Genomic DNA, 16441 nt, shown 5'->3' with positions numbered 1-16441 from the left:
GTTTCATCCCAAATTTATGAGAGAGATAGGAATAGATGGTACTCTGGTCCAACAGGAGAATGGTATAAATTTTAAATCTAATAATCTATGATTTTCAAAATTTGTAGAGCAAAATTCAAAGTAAGTTAAACAATAAATTTAATCCCATTGTTAATATAGCTTAGGTTTCAGTTTGTTACTGGAACCAGGCAAGAAGATTATCTTCCTCTTTCAACAAACATTACACTCTCTTTACCAATAAGAAGTCAAATGTCCTCCTTTATGAAAACTCAGTGTACTAGACTTATTTGTGATATCCTGCATCTGACAAAAATACATCTTCCACTGGATTGACATTTAATAGCATGTTTTATATTTCATTTTGTTTTGGTAACAATCTTTTAAGTATTGAAGTATCCTACAAAATAGATGACTGTGAAGAAAGAGTAACTATAGCAAGATATTTCTTGCCTCCCCTTCCCAATTATTTATTGAATAACAGTTCGTTGCTATCACTTCTGGAATTTTATGTGGAAGTGAAAGTTTAAAAAATATATTCCTTTCATCTTCCTAGACTTTTCTTAAACCTCCTTAGCTGCTTCTGATAACTACTTTAGAATGAAAAGCAGAGTCTCTTACCTAATACTTTACTGTAAAACTGGTCCCAAAGCTGAGTGTCAGTCATATTGTTGGAGCCAGAAGTCAAAGAAAATGGAAAGCATTAAATTTTTTACCCTTTCTGGAAATGTCATTTTGTCTGTTAGCCCTACCATGGCAACAGGCACATAGGAAGGCGGAGCTGGAAGTTTCCCACAGTATTCCTCCATTGTGCTACCCAAGGAGAGCCTTAGTGTGTACACAAAAGGGACTCCCAGAAACTTAGCAATCAGCTCTCCACAGGGCATCACAGGGTCTATAATCATGACATTATAGTTGGGTTCCTGGAGTTTCTTCATGATTGACTGGTTGTAGACAACACTCTCACACAGAAGTGTTAAATGTCTACTTATTTGAAGAAAAAATTCTTGCAGTTGTTTTGCTGATTGTTAGGGTGACAATGATGGCATGATGTTAACAGACATGTCTGAAAAGTCATTTAGTGTATTTTCAGCAGTCTCTCTGTCCTGTGGCCAGGGACCACCTCAAAGTTCAGTGTGGAAGGCTTGTTGTGATCAATGATGAGATATTGTTGAGACACTAACACAGTTACTTCGTAGCCCCTTTTTGTGAGTTTCTCCAAAATAACCTTTAGATTGAGCCAATGACTCATGTCACAGGGCCACACCAGGACCTTCTCACAGAATCCACAGCCAGTGTAGCTGAGCTGCAGCAGTAGAATTGCTGAAACCCATTTCTCAGACACCATGACAGCAGCTGCCTCACTCACTGCTCTACAAAGGTTGAATATTTGCTGGGCACAGAAATGAAGTGGCAATTTAGATATAGATCAAGTTAAAAATTAATTTCTAGAGTTAGGAAATGGCACTTACATGCAGAGAACTTTGCCAGTGTGTTTAACTGTGCACAGTACTATATGAAATTTGTTCAGGAGGAGATATGAAATATTTATATATTTTGGAGGAAATGATTGCCACATTCTAGGAGCTTGTTTTAAATATGTTAAAATAGAAAAGATATTTTTATTTATTTTTTTGTGGTATGCGGGCCTCACTGTTGTGGCCTCTCCCGTTGCGGAGCACAGGCTCCGGAAGCGCAGGCTCAGCGGCCATGGCTCACGGGCCCAGCTGCTCCGCGGCATGTGGGATCTTCCCAGACCGGGGCACAAACCCGTGTCCCCTGCATCGGCAGGCGGATTCTCAACCACTGCGCCACCAGGGAAGCCCGAAAAGATATTTTTAAATGACCATTTTAAAATGTGATAGAAGAAGCCATTTAAGTAAGTCTAGTAAATAATATGGTGTATCTTTTGGAACCTGATGATTGATAATTTGGGGAAACATAAAATGTAGGTCTTGTCATAAGGTTGGTCACATGCTAGTATGTGGATAAAACACATACATCACATAATATAGAAGGAATATACTAAATACTGTTCAAAGGTACAGAGTTTCAGGGCCTCAGAAAATGCTGTCACTGTAATGTGAAGAAAATCAGACAAAGTTTCAAGATGGAGGGGACATTTCAGCTGAGCCCAGAAGCAAAGTTTACAGGAGAAGGGTTCTGAAGGTGAATAGAAGAACAGGAGAAAAAAATGAATATGTAAGTCATGGTCATTTAGGTATACAGTTATTAGTTCAGTATGTGTGGAGCAGAGGCTATCACAAAAGAACTGTGCAGAAAAGGAAAATATTAGTTAAAATAAGACACTTTGGAGAGCCTTGAATGCTATACTCTGGGTTCAGTTTTAATCTCCATAAAAATATGTCTACTCAAGTTTTCAAATCAGGTTCAGAAAGTGATCATATATATCTTTTAATAAAACTATTCTGGCCTTTAAATAGGATTTGAGTTATAGAGAAAAAAGAATATGTAAGTGGTTAAAAATTAAATATTAGGAAAGCAAGATTTGATGAGAGTATCAGGGAGAATATAATATTGATTTATGAATGGAGAGCATAGAATGAAAGTCTTAATGACTGATGGGAAGTGAAAAGTGACCAGTAGTTAACAAGGAAGTGCTTGGTTTATACTTTGAGCAACCAGAGTGTGATAATGACACAAGCAAAATCAGGAAACACTAAAGGAAGAGTAGCTATCAGAAGAATTTTTGACCTGCAGTGTGTAAGTTAAAGACTGGACATGTCTGTGAATCCAAGAGAGGGGTAAAATTTAGAAGTACAGATTTTGTGTCCAATCATCTATCCATATTTCAATCCAATTCCAATTCTTCTCCAAATTCTTGATATTTCATACCTTCTACAAGCAATTTTTAGCACTTATTATATACCAGATTCTATATTATTCGCAGGGCATAAAGAGACAAGTAAGATACAGTTCTAATTCAAAATGATCTCACAGATTATTGCAGAAAATAAGTTAACCAGTTAACTAATACTTATTCTACAAGTATAAGGGAGATGGATCATATAAGGTAGAGATGAATTGAGGAAGGGCAAAGCCCATGAAGGAGGTTGCTTAGTGGAGGAAGGGAATGATGGAATTATGAGTTAGCTAAGTCTTTAAGAGTCTATTTAGCAGGTTGAAAAGTATCACTTAGAAGTAAAAGATAATATTAATGTATCTGTGTTCTAAGAAGTGTGGCATAGTTATATCAAGGGTTATATTCAGTTACAAAATTATACTGATTTCAATAATTTGAAAGAGATATATTGAAATTTCAAATCCCTTGAGAGCTTATCTGTTTTGCTAAAATGAAAACACAGAGTACGTTTGCTTAGAAGATGTCAAGATAAATCCAGGACCAAGGATTGAAGGTTGTGCTGTGTTGCATAGTTAGGCTAAGTTCTGGTAGTAATTGGTAAAAAGCAGAATCCAAAAAAGAGTCAGAAAACAAGAAGATAGGACAGAACCATAAATCCACGAAAAGAAAAATTGAGATAACATTATAATCTTAAAGGAGTAATGTCTTTTTTTTCGGTACGCGGGCCTCTCACTGTTGTGGCCTCTCCCGCTGCGGAGCACAGGCTCTGGACACGCAGGCTCAGCGGCGGCCGTGGCTCACGGGCCCAGCTGCTCCGCGGCTCCCGGACCGGGGCACAAACCCGCGTCCCCTGCATCAGCAGGCAGGCTCCCAACCACTGCACCACCAGGGAAGCCCGAGGAAGGTCCTTTTATACAGGATAAGTAACCCAGAAGTGATTTGAAAAAAAAAGACTGATAAATTTATCTACTCACTATGACAAAATTCATATGCTGTAAACAGCTTAAACAAAGTCAAAGAGAGAGCAGAGATATATAATACAGGTCAGAAATTGACCACAACATACATGTGTAATTTGGTAGAGAAATATTTCTAAGTTCTTTTATTATATGAGAAAACTAATGTAGAACTCAGATTTTGAAGAAGGATTTATTTGCATACATTTAAAAGTATAGGCATTTTTACGTCAAACTGAAACATTTAAAATTATAGATAAAATATAAAATTGCCCCATTAAAATTCATTTTTGATTTGGCAAGAAAGTAAAAAGGCTGCAGAATCCCTAAACAAAGTCAAAGAAGGAATTCTGATGTTCAAGCTTGTCATTTCTTTGAAGAATACACAGTATAGGGCAGGAGTAGGGAGAAGGAAAGTCTGAAGGTTTGCCTAAGACCCCACACCCTGCCTATGTTCATATAATGTTAGATTCTCAAGACATGGCCTCACTTTTATGAATAATTCCTTTACACAGAAGTTTACAGCAAGGAAAATTGCTATTTCTGACTTGGCATTGTATGGATGAAAAAAATCTTCCCTTAGAATTAACACAGTCAGCTTTTGTATGGATTTCCAGCTCAAACTAGAAAAGGCTCTTTGAAGAAATTTTGACCCCAGCTTCAAAGGTTCCCACAGATAAAATTTCAAGGGAAATAAACAGCTCCTTTTCACAAGAAAACAAGGCTTCAGGACTGAGAACCAGAAAAAGCAACAGAGACCAGAAATATTAGCACAATGATTTGAAATATTATTGTTTGAAATGAAAAATAAAATTATTTTGTACAATATATTTAAGGCTATGAAAGTTAAGTCCGAAAATATGGGCAAGGAACAAGAGATTAAAAAGAAAATTTGTGAAAATTTGCTAAAGAAATAAAGTGAATTTCAGGAAATTAAGAATTTAACAAATAAAATTTAAAAGTCAATTTTGATTGAAGAGCAGATTAAATGCAACTGTAGAAATGAACAGTGACCCAAAAGAAATCAGAAGATGTTATGTAGAATCAAGTTCTGAATTTAAAAAATGAAATAGGAAATATGATAGAATGGTGAAGAGGCATGGAGAATAGACTTAAGACTTGAATCTAGTTAGTGGTTTTGCCTACTTGGTACCTCCTCTCTAAAGTCTTTTTTCACTCTTTAAAGCTTGTGCATTTTTCATGCAACCAGTCTGCACAACTAAGCCCTACATTTATGTTCCTTTTACCAAATCTTCCAATTACTTTAAATTTTTAACTAAGTAATCATTTTAGACATAAAAAGTTTCAAATTAAGTATAGAGATTTCTGTATACCCTGCAGTAGTTATTACTATGTGTTTGCCTAATAGTGATTTTCTATTTCCATTACTCCTTCTGTAACTATTAATTGGAAATTTACTGTAAAGGATTGTAAAAATATGTGCAAACATATGAATAGCATGATTTGCATAGTCTCACAGTATCTTCCTTCAAGATACTTATTAATTACAAAGGGTGAAATAGGGAGAATCCTGGCAGACACCATCTTAACTAAGTGATCAAAATATGGGGCTTCCCTGCTGGCGCAGTGGTTGAGAGTCCGCCTGCCGATGCAGGGAACACGGGTTCGTGCCCCGGTCCGGGAAGATCCCACATGCCGCGGAGCGGCTAGGCCCGTGAGCCATGGCCACTGAGCCTGCGCGTCCGGAGCCTGTGCTCCGCAACGGGAGAGGCCACAACAGTGAGAGGTCCGCGTACCGCAAAAAAAAAAAAAAAAAAAAAAAAAAAAAAAAAAAATATATATATATATATATATATATATATATATATATATATATATAGTCACTAGTAATAACCTATCTCTATGATGTATTTCTGCTATGTCACACTGTGAAGGACACAAGATTGCTCCGGTAGTATTCTTACTCCAAATGCATCATATCACTCTAATCACAAGAGAATACCAGAAAAAAAATTGAGGGATATTCTGAAAAATAACTAGCCAGTACTCTTCATAAAGGAAAAAGCAAAGAAAGACTGTGGGAACTGTCACAAATTGAAGAGTAGGGAGACTGGACAAGTAAACACAAGGGGGAAACCTGGATTGTATATTGGAAAGAAAAAAGAGTATCATCAGGATAATTGACAATGTTTTAATAAGAATTCCTAGTTTTGATAACTTTATTATGGTTGTGTAAATGTAATGTTAAAAACCCAGTCAATTAAAAAGTTCAATTATTCCTTCTATATTTATTAATTTGAATTTAAAGAATTTCCTACTTATTCAATTATTTACTTATATTGCTATAACTCAAAAATTTATTTTTATAGATTCTATTTAATTTATTATCATTATTTATTTTATTGCTCAAATTGTCACAGATTTTGGAACTTTTTCATATATTAGTTCCTATGTCCTTTTGATATGACCCCATCATTTTCAAGCACTCTTTACTTTCTGATACCACAAAATGTTTCAGGATCTTCTACTATTTTCACAGCCCCAACCTTAAAATCAACCATTTCTTCAATGAATGCTGGTTCATTTTATTAGAGAATGGCACTTAAAAATCAAGATATGTTAGGTGTGTTCAGTGTTACTGGGGTTTTAGTCTTATTCAGAAGACAAAGCTAGTAAATATACTTGCACATACTAATACTCACATAACAACATGGGGAATGTAGCCAATATTTTGTAATAACTGTAAATGGGAAGTAACTTTTAAAAATTGTATTTAAAAAAGGATGCACTAGGGGAAAAAAAGAAAATAAAACTGCCATAACTTTCAAATGCTATAGTTGTCTATATTGAAATTCAAAGAAACATATAGCCACTGCCAAGTTACAGCTCTGCACCTGGGGAGACAAACTTTCAACTTATACATATATATATATTTAATATTATATATAATGTATAGAGAGATGTTCTGTATATGTAATGTTTTACAAACTTGAACATATCCATAGTATAATATTGCATACACAAACATATATATTATACATATGTAATGTTTTTAAGTTGATATGTCTAGTTTGGTTCCTGCAGAATGAATGGATCTTCTGCTTCCTCAGAGCTGTCGTCCACTTGGATCTTGTGGGTCAGCTCTTAATTGGATGGGGAGGTGACATATTTAACGTATTTTGTACTTAGTGTCTTTAGTGTTATATTTTACTGACAGTAATAAATGTCATCTTATGAAAAAATAAAAGAATTAGCTCAACTTTGACTCTCTATGCAAAGAATTACCAATCTCCTGGTCCTTCAGGTATAACATTTAGCTTTAACAGGGCCAAAAAAACCTGGTCCACTTATTGTTTAAATATGAGAGGTTCCTCCATTGAATGGGAAGATTGAGTTCATCATTTGATAAGCCAACTTCCATATTAATGCTCATTCAGGGAGTTAGTGCAGAATGTTAAAAATAAAATTCTTTTTAGGGAGAGGGAAGGGAGGAGAGGCAAGATAGGGGTAGGGTATTAAGAGATACAATCTACTATGTATAAAATAAGTAAGCTACAAGGATATATTGTACAGCACAGAAAATATAGCTAATATTTTATAATAACTATAAATTGAGTATAAGCTTTAAAAATTGTGAATTTCTATGTTGTACACCTGAAACCTATATAATATAAATTAACTATACCTCAATAAATTTTTTTAAAAGTAAAAAAAAATTTAATAAAAATGCTTTGATAAACTGAAAAAAGTTGATATCTCTATATAATATACACTATATAATATACACTATATATAATATTATATAATATATAATACCACTTTATATAGATAGATGCATATGTTCAACTTTAAACAATATCTACAATATCAATATCAACATATACACACACATATAATATTGATAATTTTGGAATTAAAAAAACAGTAAGAATAATAAAACAATAATAAAACATTATGGATACTTCAATAAAACAAAGTGTAATTCAATATTGCAATGTAAATTTCTGTGTAAAATGTTTTTCCTGTACTCATTTATTGAAGAGAGCATCCTTTCTCAATTGTATGTTCTTTGGTCCTTTGTTGTAAATTAATTCTCCATATATGTGCGGGTTTATTTCTGGCCTCTCAATTCTGTTCCATTGATTTAGGTATCTGTTTTTCAGTCAATTCCATGCTGTCTTGATTAGTATAGCTTTGTATAGTTTGAAATCAGGGAGTGTGGTACCTCCAGTGTATTGAGTTCTTCAGCTCCAGAATTTCTGTTTGATTCTTTTAAGAGTTTAAATCTCCTTGGTAAATTATTCTTTCTGTTAATTAATTCATTAATTTTATTCCTGATCTCTTTGAATTGACTTTTGGAGTTCTCTTGTAGCTTGCTGGGGTTTCTTCATGATAGCTATTTTGAATTCTCTATCAGATTGTGATATTCAGCGATTTTAAGATTGGTTTCTGGACAACTGTCATTTTCTTTTTGTGGTACAATGTTACTGTGGATCTTCATGGAGCTTGATGAGTTGCTCCTCTGATGGCACATTCGAAGTAGTGAACGTCTTTCTATTGTTTTCCAGTACGTGGCACTATAGCAAAGGTTTTTCGTTTCTCTTACCTGCACTGACTGGTTATATTTGAGAGTAGGCACTTTCCACCCTCTGCTAACTCTGTCATGGGTGTTGCCTAGTGCTGGCATTGTCACTACTTTGAAGTCCTTGGTGCCTTGCTGCTGCTGATGTCACTGGCATTGCTGCCTGAGGCTCCAGGAGAGTGGATGCTCCTGCTCTGTCTGCCATCTCCTGAGTCACGCACGGGCTTGTTCTCCACAGGGGGTGGGGGAAGATGGAGGGAAGTGGGGGTCACAGGTTCCTCTGCTGTGTTTGGGGTTATTAGGTTCACAGGCACTACCACTGGAGGCAGGGGCAAGGGCCTGGAATTGTGGCTGTCTCCATGGTTAGAGGGACAGAGTCCTAGGCACTGCTCCCACTGCTGCCCGGTTACCTGTGGCTGTGAGCACCATTGCAGCCAGCAGGCCTGAGTCGTGTGCACTGCCTTCCCTGCTGTAACCATGTTCTCTGGGGCTGAGTTGCTGGGATTACAAGCATCACCTCTGCTGTTCCCTTGGTTACACCTTCTCTAGGTATTCTAGTCCACTCACATTTAGATGTACACTTGGTACATCTAGGAAGGGCATTAGCTGCCAAATCACTGAATAGAAAACTAGACCAGAGATGCTTGATGGATCACAAGTTGAACATGAGTGACAATGTAATGATGTTACTTTTTCAGTTAAAATGATCATAGGGTGTATTAAAAAGCTCAAAGAAGAAAAATGGAAGTCCAAAGAAAACAAAACCACTAATTCAAAAAGATATATGCACCCCAATGTTCATAGCAGCATTATTTACAATAGTCAAGTTATGGAAGTAATCTAAGTGTTCACCAACAGAAGAATGGATGAAGAAGATGTGATGTGTATATATATATATATATATATATATATATATATATATATATACACACACACACATACATACACACAATGGAATATTGCTCAGCCATAAAAAAGAGTGAAATCTGCTATTTGCAACAATGTGGATGGACTTAGAGGGTATTATGCTTAGTAAAAATAAGTTGGACAGAGAAAGACAAATGATCTAAGTTATCACTTATATTTGGAATCTAAGAAATAAAACAAACGAGTGTACATAACAAAACAGAAACAGACTCACAGATATAGAGAACAAACCAGTGGTTACCAGTGGGGAGGGGGAAGTGGGATTAAGAGATACAAACTACTACAGGTAAAATAAATAAGCAATAAGCATATATTGTACAGCACAGAGAATACAGCCAGTGTTTTACAACTTTAAATGGGGTATCATCTATAAACATATTGAATCACTATTTCCTGGAAAGTGAAACTGCAATGAGCTGTACAATTTATGATTTATGTTTTACGTCCAAAAAAAGGTTACAGAGAATTTTAAAAATCTCACAACGCTGGCCACAGGAAAACCATATGTGAGAAGGAATTAAAAGCCTATGTGAGAGCAGATTAACAGAGGTCCACGTTTTTCAGGGAAAGGATGAGATGTTGGCAATGAGGATTAGAATGGGAGTGAATTACAGAAAAACAAACAAACAAAAAAATATTGGGCCCAGAAAGGGAGCCAGAAATCAAATGTAAAAAATGTAGTGAGTAACCTAGCCCAGTTTCAGTCAAGTGGGGTAGATGGGAAATGTTATGAGGCTTATTTATTTAATTAATTTATTTATTTTAATGGTCTGGGAAAAGGTAGGGTTAGTTCTAGGGAATCCATCTAAAATTTAGCAGCAGGGAAAGAGGGACCAACATGGAACCCACGTGGTACTTAAGAGGTAAAAGCAGGCTACACTGGTTGAGTGTTATATAGACTAGTACTGGGATTTCCTCTCTCCTGTCTGCAGTGTGCTGGGAAAAATGGAGACAGATCAGGAAACCCAAAGACACAGGCAAAATAGGACTACTCAGTTTCTTTACCCATTTAACTATTTTCATTACAACATTCAAGTCCTTGGCCTTCCTATAGCTGTAGCAAAGGCTAGTCTCAAATCCTTCCCACATGAGAACTACCTATGTGCTATACGTACAGCAAATCTCTCTGAGGTTGGGGGAGAGATCAGGCTCAGTGCAATTTGAAGATGCCTTGAGGAACAATTAGCCAGGGCAAGATTTATTAACAGATTCACTCCTCAGGGCTTCCCTGGTGGCGCAGTGGTTGAGAGTCCGCCTGCCGATGCAGGGGACACGGGTTCGTGCCCAGGTCCGGGAAGATCCCACATGCCACGGAGCAGCTAGGCCCATGAGCCATGGCCGCTGAGCCTGCGCGTCCGGAGCCTGTGCTCCGCAATGGGAGAGGCCACAACAGTGAGAGGCCCGCGTACCGCAAAACAAAACAAACAAACAAAAAAGACAAATTAGATTTTACCAGTTCTTCTTGGAAATATAGCTTGATTTGAAATAAAATATTCAAGGTAGTTATCTGTTGTTCAACTACATTTAGTAACATGAGGAGTGTAAGGATTTAAGTAAATAAAATATTTAATTTCTTAATATGTGGGATTTCTGAAGCTAGATTAGTATACTGTGCAAATGAGAAGTTGGGAACGTTCTGTTTCACAAAGGCTTTTTCACACGTTATATAATTTGTCATGGTTTCCTTTGAGAAGGGAGATTTAGTATATCCCAGAGGCCGTTTATCTTCTACAAATATTTACTGACTACTTTCTACATACATAGCCCCATGATAGTATAATTAGGGCATTGTCATTACAGAGTTCTTGTGTAGTTTGGTGTAAATAATATTCAGCATAAGTATAATCCTTCATAACTGACATAACATTTCCATCCAAAAGTGTCATATGATCATCCTAAAGAGTACTGTGAAATAATTTCCCCATTTTAAATAGAAGGATGTGCTGTGACTCGAGTTTACCTGCCTGAGATCACACATTTAGCAAATGGAACTTGAACTCAGAATCTCCTGTGCTTTGCAAGGCCCTTCACCATTTTACTTTTTACATCTCCCTATTTATAGACAGTTACCTTATTCAAAACCCACAGTAGTTGGTATGTGATACATATATGTGCAGTGATAACTATTATAGCACACATTTCAAATGTCTTGGGAAATAATCATGTGAATAACACCTAAATTTAAAGCAAAATATGTTTTTGAAGCATATGAAATTTGGAACCCAGAAAAAAAGAAAATATAGTTATGTTACATTATAAAAGATATAAAAACACAGAATTTTACTTTCAAAATTCTACCATATCTACAAAAGTATATGCAAAATTTAATTACCTTGCTTATGTTTTATTTATATGTGTGTGATATGTTCAATATCTTTCCTCTAGACTAATTCCACAAAGAAGTTTAAAAGTGATGGAAAACAGGATAAAGAGTATTCCAAAGTCAAGGAAAGAGAAAAATTTTACAGATTCTACTTGTGAAAGGTAAGATTTAATGTCAAGTTACATTAAATCTTTATTGTAAATCTTATGTAAGTCCTGCATCTATGGCCTGCCATGGGTTTTTGCACTTGTTTTTACCTATGCCTGAAATGCTTTTCCTCCAGGGATCTTACTGGTTCTCTCTCACTACTCTGAGGTCTTTGTCTGAATGTCATCTTTTCATTTCAGACCTTCCTTTGCCACCCTATTTAAAAGTATAACACTACTTGCAGAACTGTCTAGTCTTCATGTTTTACTACATAGAATATATCACAGTCTAACACCCTGTATATTTTATAGATTCATTTTATTTGTTGACTGTCTCCTTTTTTTTTAACATCTTTATTGGAGTATAATTGCTTTACAATGGTGTGTTAGTTTCTGCTTTACAACAAAGTGAATCAGTTATACATATACATATACATATGTTCCCATATCTCTTGACGGTCTCCTTTTACTAGTGTGAGCTCCATAAGGGTAGAGATTTTGATCTGTTTTGCTAACTGTTGTATTCCCAGTACCTAGAAAAGAGGTAGGTACTGGGCTGGTATTTGGTAACTTTTCTACACAAAGAAAGTGAGATGGATGGAAGGGAGGAAGGAAGGAGGGAGGGAAAGAGGAGGGAAGGAAGGAAGAGAGAAGGAAGAAAGTAAAATAAGTGAAGGAAGGTAGGGAGAGACAGAAGAAGGAAGAAAAGAAATAAAGGGAGGGACAGAGGAAGGCCAAAGGGTGAGTAAAAGAATAGTATTTTGCATATTACTTTTGTAAGAAAGTACCATAGGTAGCAACAACTATTAATTTTTGCTGTTAATTAGTATCCCCGCTGCTACTAATAGATCTAGAGAAAAAAGCATTACTTAGAAAAGAAAACAGAAAAATAAAGAAAGGAAGACTCATGAAGATGAGAAAAAGAAATAATATATACAATGAACCAGAACTGGCCTTGACAGTTTGTTTCATTTTGTCTGATGCTCATAAAGGAATCTGTGAGACAAGGAACCTTGAGGTTTGCCAAAGGTCCCTGAGCAATTAAGTTGGAGGCACTGCTGGTGCAAGCACCCAGGGGAACCTAAGGAGGGAGAGATAGTGAGAGGCAGAGAAGAGTATAAATTCAAGTTTCCAGTGCCTAATCCTAGGCTTTTTAAAGCTTCCTCAGACAAAGAAAAAAATGAAGAATGAAGAAGGGAAAGTAAATCAGGTATCACTTCAAAATGTGTGTCAAGGTATTTTTTAGAAGTGTCATCATTTATCCTAATAAAGGTATTTTCATTTATATTTGAAGATTGATTTACACATTGAAAAGCTATTACCTAAATAAACACATTATTTGCTTTGAAACAACAACATACGTATTAATACCACCACTCCATTTTCTAGGAATTTATCCAGAAATAATGTTCAAGGATGTGTACAAAGATACAATAAATGTATTTACTTCAGCTTGGCATAGGCAGTGGTATGGAAGCCTTCTGCTGTATTAACAATAAGAATAAATAAGATATCTGGAATCAATAGTAAGAGAATATTTTAGAGACTTACCCAGGATTTTGCTATAATATGAATTCCATTGTCCCCAGTAGGACTGAAATATAAAGTCTTGCAGCCGATAAGGTATGGTATTTTTAACCCTTTCGCCACAGGTCTTCTGGTCAGTGAGCTCTGAAAGTGCTACAGGTACATAGGAGGCAGGTGCTGGGATTTTTCCACAGTGTCTCTTCACTGCTGAGGCTGGAGAGAACCTCAACGTGTAAATAAATGGAATTCCTTATTTCAGAGATACCAAGTCTCTGTAGACTGTTACTGGGTCGGCTAGCAGCACATCAAAGCCTCCTTTCTGAAGTCTTGCCAGTAACTTGGGGTTCTTTAATACTCCATCACAGATTTGTATATTAATTCGAAAAAAAGTATGTAGGACTTTTCCTAGTTCTTTGTAGAAAGTCCAGAGCGTGAGAGGAGTCGGTCTGTGATCTATCCACAGCATTATCAGATGTTCAATTAGGAGTCGATGTTGCTTTTCTTGTAGGAAACAGATATCACCTCAAAATTCACAAGAGAATCATCACTGGAGTTAACAAATATAGTTGCTGATGAAGCCTATACAGTCACATTGTGATTTCTTTGATTCAACTCTTCTAAAATGGTCTTAATGTTTAACCAATGGCTACCATCCATTGGCTAAATTAGCACATTCCCACTTAGAACAATTTCAATCAGAGTCAAATTAAAAATCAGAAGATGGTGGCGCAGCGGTTGAGAATCTGCCTGCTAATGCAGGGGGCATGGGTTCGAGCCCTGCCATAGAGCAACTAGGCCTGTGAGCCACAACTACTGAGCCTGTGCGTCTGGAGCCTGTGCTCCGCAACGAGAGAGGCTGTGATACTGAGAGGCCCGCGCCAGCGATGAAGAGTGGCCCCTGCTTGCCACAACTAGAGAAAGCCCTCACACAGAAACGAAGACCCAACACAGAAAAAAAAAAAAAAATTAATAAACTCCTGCCCCCAAAATCTTAAAAAAAAAAAAAAAAAAATCTCCTGGGGGAGCTGTCACACCCACTCCATCACAGCCACTTCCATTTCTAGAGATTTTTACTCCCCGGAAGCACTTTAACAACAACAAACAACAACAAAATCAGAAGATGGGAAAACTTCTTAGGCATGGTGATATCCATTATGGAAACCATCCTTCTACAGATCTTTTAAGACGAAAAGAAACTTTCAAAGTATATTTAGGTAGATTATGTTTTCAAACAAAATAATATTTAATGCAATGGCTACATGGCTACACTCATTCATAAGTCAATTGATCTATAGATTAAAAGGAAAACAATATTACTCAAATTCTTGAATATATTAATATGATTAGTCCAACAAAATAAATGAATTCTGGCTCTATTTTAAAGACAAAGAAGCAGGCAGGTTATAAGCCTGATATCTGTGTTCTCTGTGAAAATAACCATAATTTATAAAATGTACCTTCAATTTAGTATATCTTTCCCCAAATTAGGTTAAATGAAAAATAATACTTCTCACTGCTAAAGTCACTTTGCCAAAACTTGCAGAATTTTCAAGCTGGATATCTTTATTATAAGGCATTTCTACATGCATTGTCTGACTCAATCCTTTTCATAATCTTGCTTAGCAGAAGTGATTTACTCCATTTCATGGATAATGAAACTCATGTTGAATTGCATATCCAGAAGCATATTTGACAGAGTAGTATAATTGGGACGATAATCATAACACTATTTCACTCATTTCTGGCTTTTGACAATGGCATGTCTCATCTTTGTTAAGTTTCAGGAACTTTGGCAATGCCCAGTGACCAGCATTATTATCATTTCCCTATGGCTCATATTTAGGAAAATATTAAAAACAAGCTTCCCTTGGAGGAGGTTTGCTCAAACACTTCAACAGGTTTTAGATTAATTGGGTAATAGAGTAAATTACTACACATTTGATAGAGGACTGTTTTCTTCTCCGGTAAAGCAAATTGAACACTGTCTCCTTGTTACAGGAAAATTTTTATTTTCTTCCCTATGATATCTTTATACACAATCAAGGAGATAGCGACCAGCACCCTGAGAAACCATACGCTTTTTACTCAGAGCTGTTTAGTAGCTTAAATTAGGTGAACTCTAGAGTTCAACAGCCCTGGATTCAAAAACTGACCTTTAACAAGATTTGTGACCCTGATGAATTACCTAGACCCTCTCAGCCTTAGTTTTCTCATGTGTAAATGACAGATGATGTTAATTTGTTATATTACGTTGTAAATTAGCAATAATATCTGCAAAGCTGCTTTGCAGACTACTTGGTTCAGAGAAAGAGTTTAGTAATGTTAGCAGTTTAATAAATTTGCCTAAAGATTGACCAGTATATCAGTGGGTTAGCTACAGAATTACTGGCTAGACATGGATGTAATGATATCTGTTAGTTGAGGTTCTTAGTGAATGCCAAACTGAACAAGGGCAACTATACACTGGTGCTATTTTAAAAGTTAAAATCTTTGAAGGCTGCCATTAAAAAGAGAATATAAGAACAAATAAAGTGATTAAAAGGATAGAAACCAGGAACTGAGATTGGAAATTAAGTGCTGGGTTTTCTCTTTATGATCTTTTGCCCTTGAATTGTGTCATTTCAGGACCTTAAGGAACAAAAGGACCAGGAAGGCAGAGAAAGGGAAAGAGAGGAGAGAGAAGTGATGCTTTTAGAATGATTGTATTTGTGTCATTTCAAGAGCTAGCCTCAATTTGGTTATAGCGGCAGTAATTTTAAAATTAATTAGATTTTGAAACAAAACAGTAGGAGAAGAGTGTCACTAATCTTGATGGCCATTAAAATGACCTAGTGAAGAGAATTTAAAATAGCTTCATAAAGAAATCTGTTGCTGTCATGACCTTCTTATGAAAAGGAGACAAAACACAACAACATATAAAGGATAACTGAAAGTTTATTTATAAAATACTGAGATTTGTTCAGTTATTGAAGTCCTTGTAAGTATAATAATTAATTAGACATTACTCACTAGCAACAGCTATGATAACATTTAAAAGCTTATCAAAATATACCCAAGAATCAAGTGCAAGTAGGCAGCCCTAAATTACCCTGAATTAAAAAAAATTCAAGCGTTCAAGGAGTTAACTTTCCACTGTTAAGTGGTCTCTTCAGGACAATAACAAAATTATATAATTTAATAAAGACAATAGGAGGTAAT

General features: G+C 35.9%; 1 pseudogene; it reads right to left on the bottom strand.

Annotated features, from left to right (window-relative positions):
* Positions 1–1075: 1075 nt before the first annotated feature.
* LOC136794375 (UDP-glucuronosyltransferase 2A2-like) lies at positions 1076–14820 on the bottom strand (annotated as a pseudogene).
* Between the last annotated feature and the right edge of the window lie 1621 nt (positions 14821–16441).

The sequence above is a fragment of the Kogia breviceps genome, chromosome 6 (genome assembly GCF_026419965.1).
Source record: "Kogia breviceps isolate mKogBre1 chromosome 6, mKogBre1 haplotype 1, whole genome shotgun sequence".
Classification (NCBI taxonomy): domain Eukaryota; kingdom Metazoa; phylum Chordata; class Mammalia; order Artiodactyla; family Physeteridae; genus Kogia; species Kogia breviceps.
The sequence above is the reverse complement of the archived record's forward strand: the minus strand, read 5'-3'. Positions and strand labels throughout refer to the sequence as shown.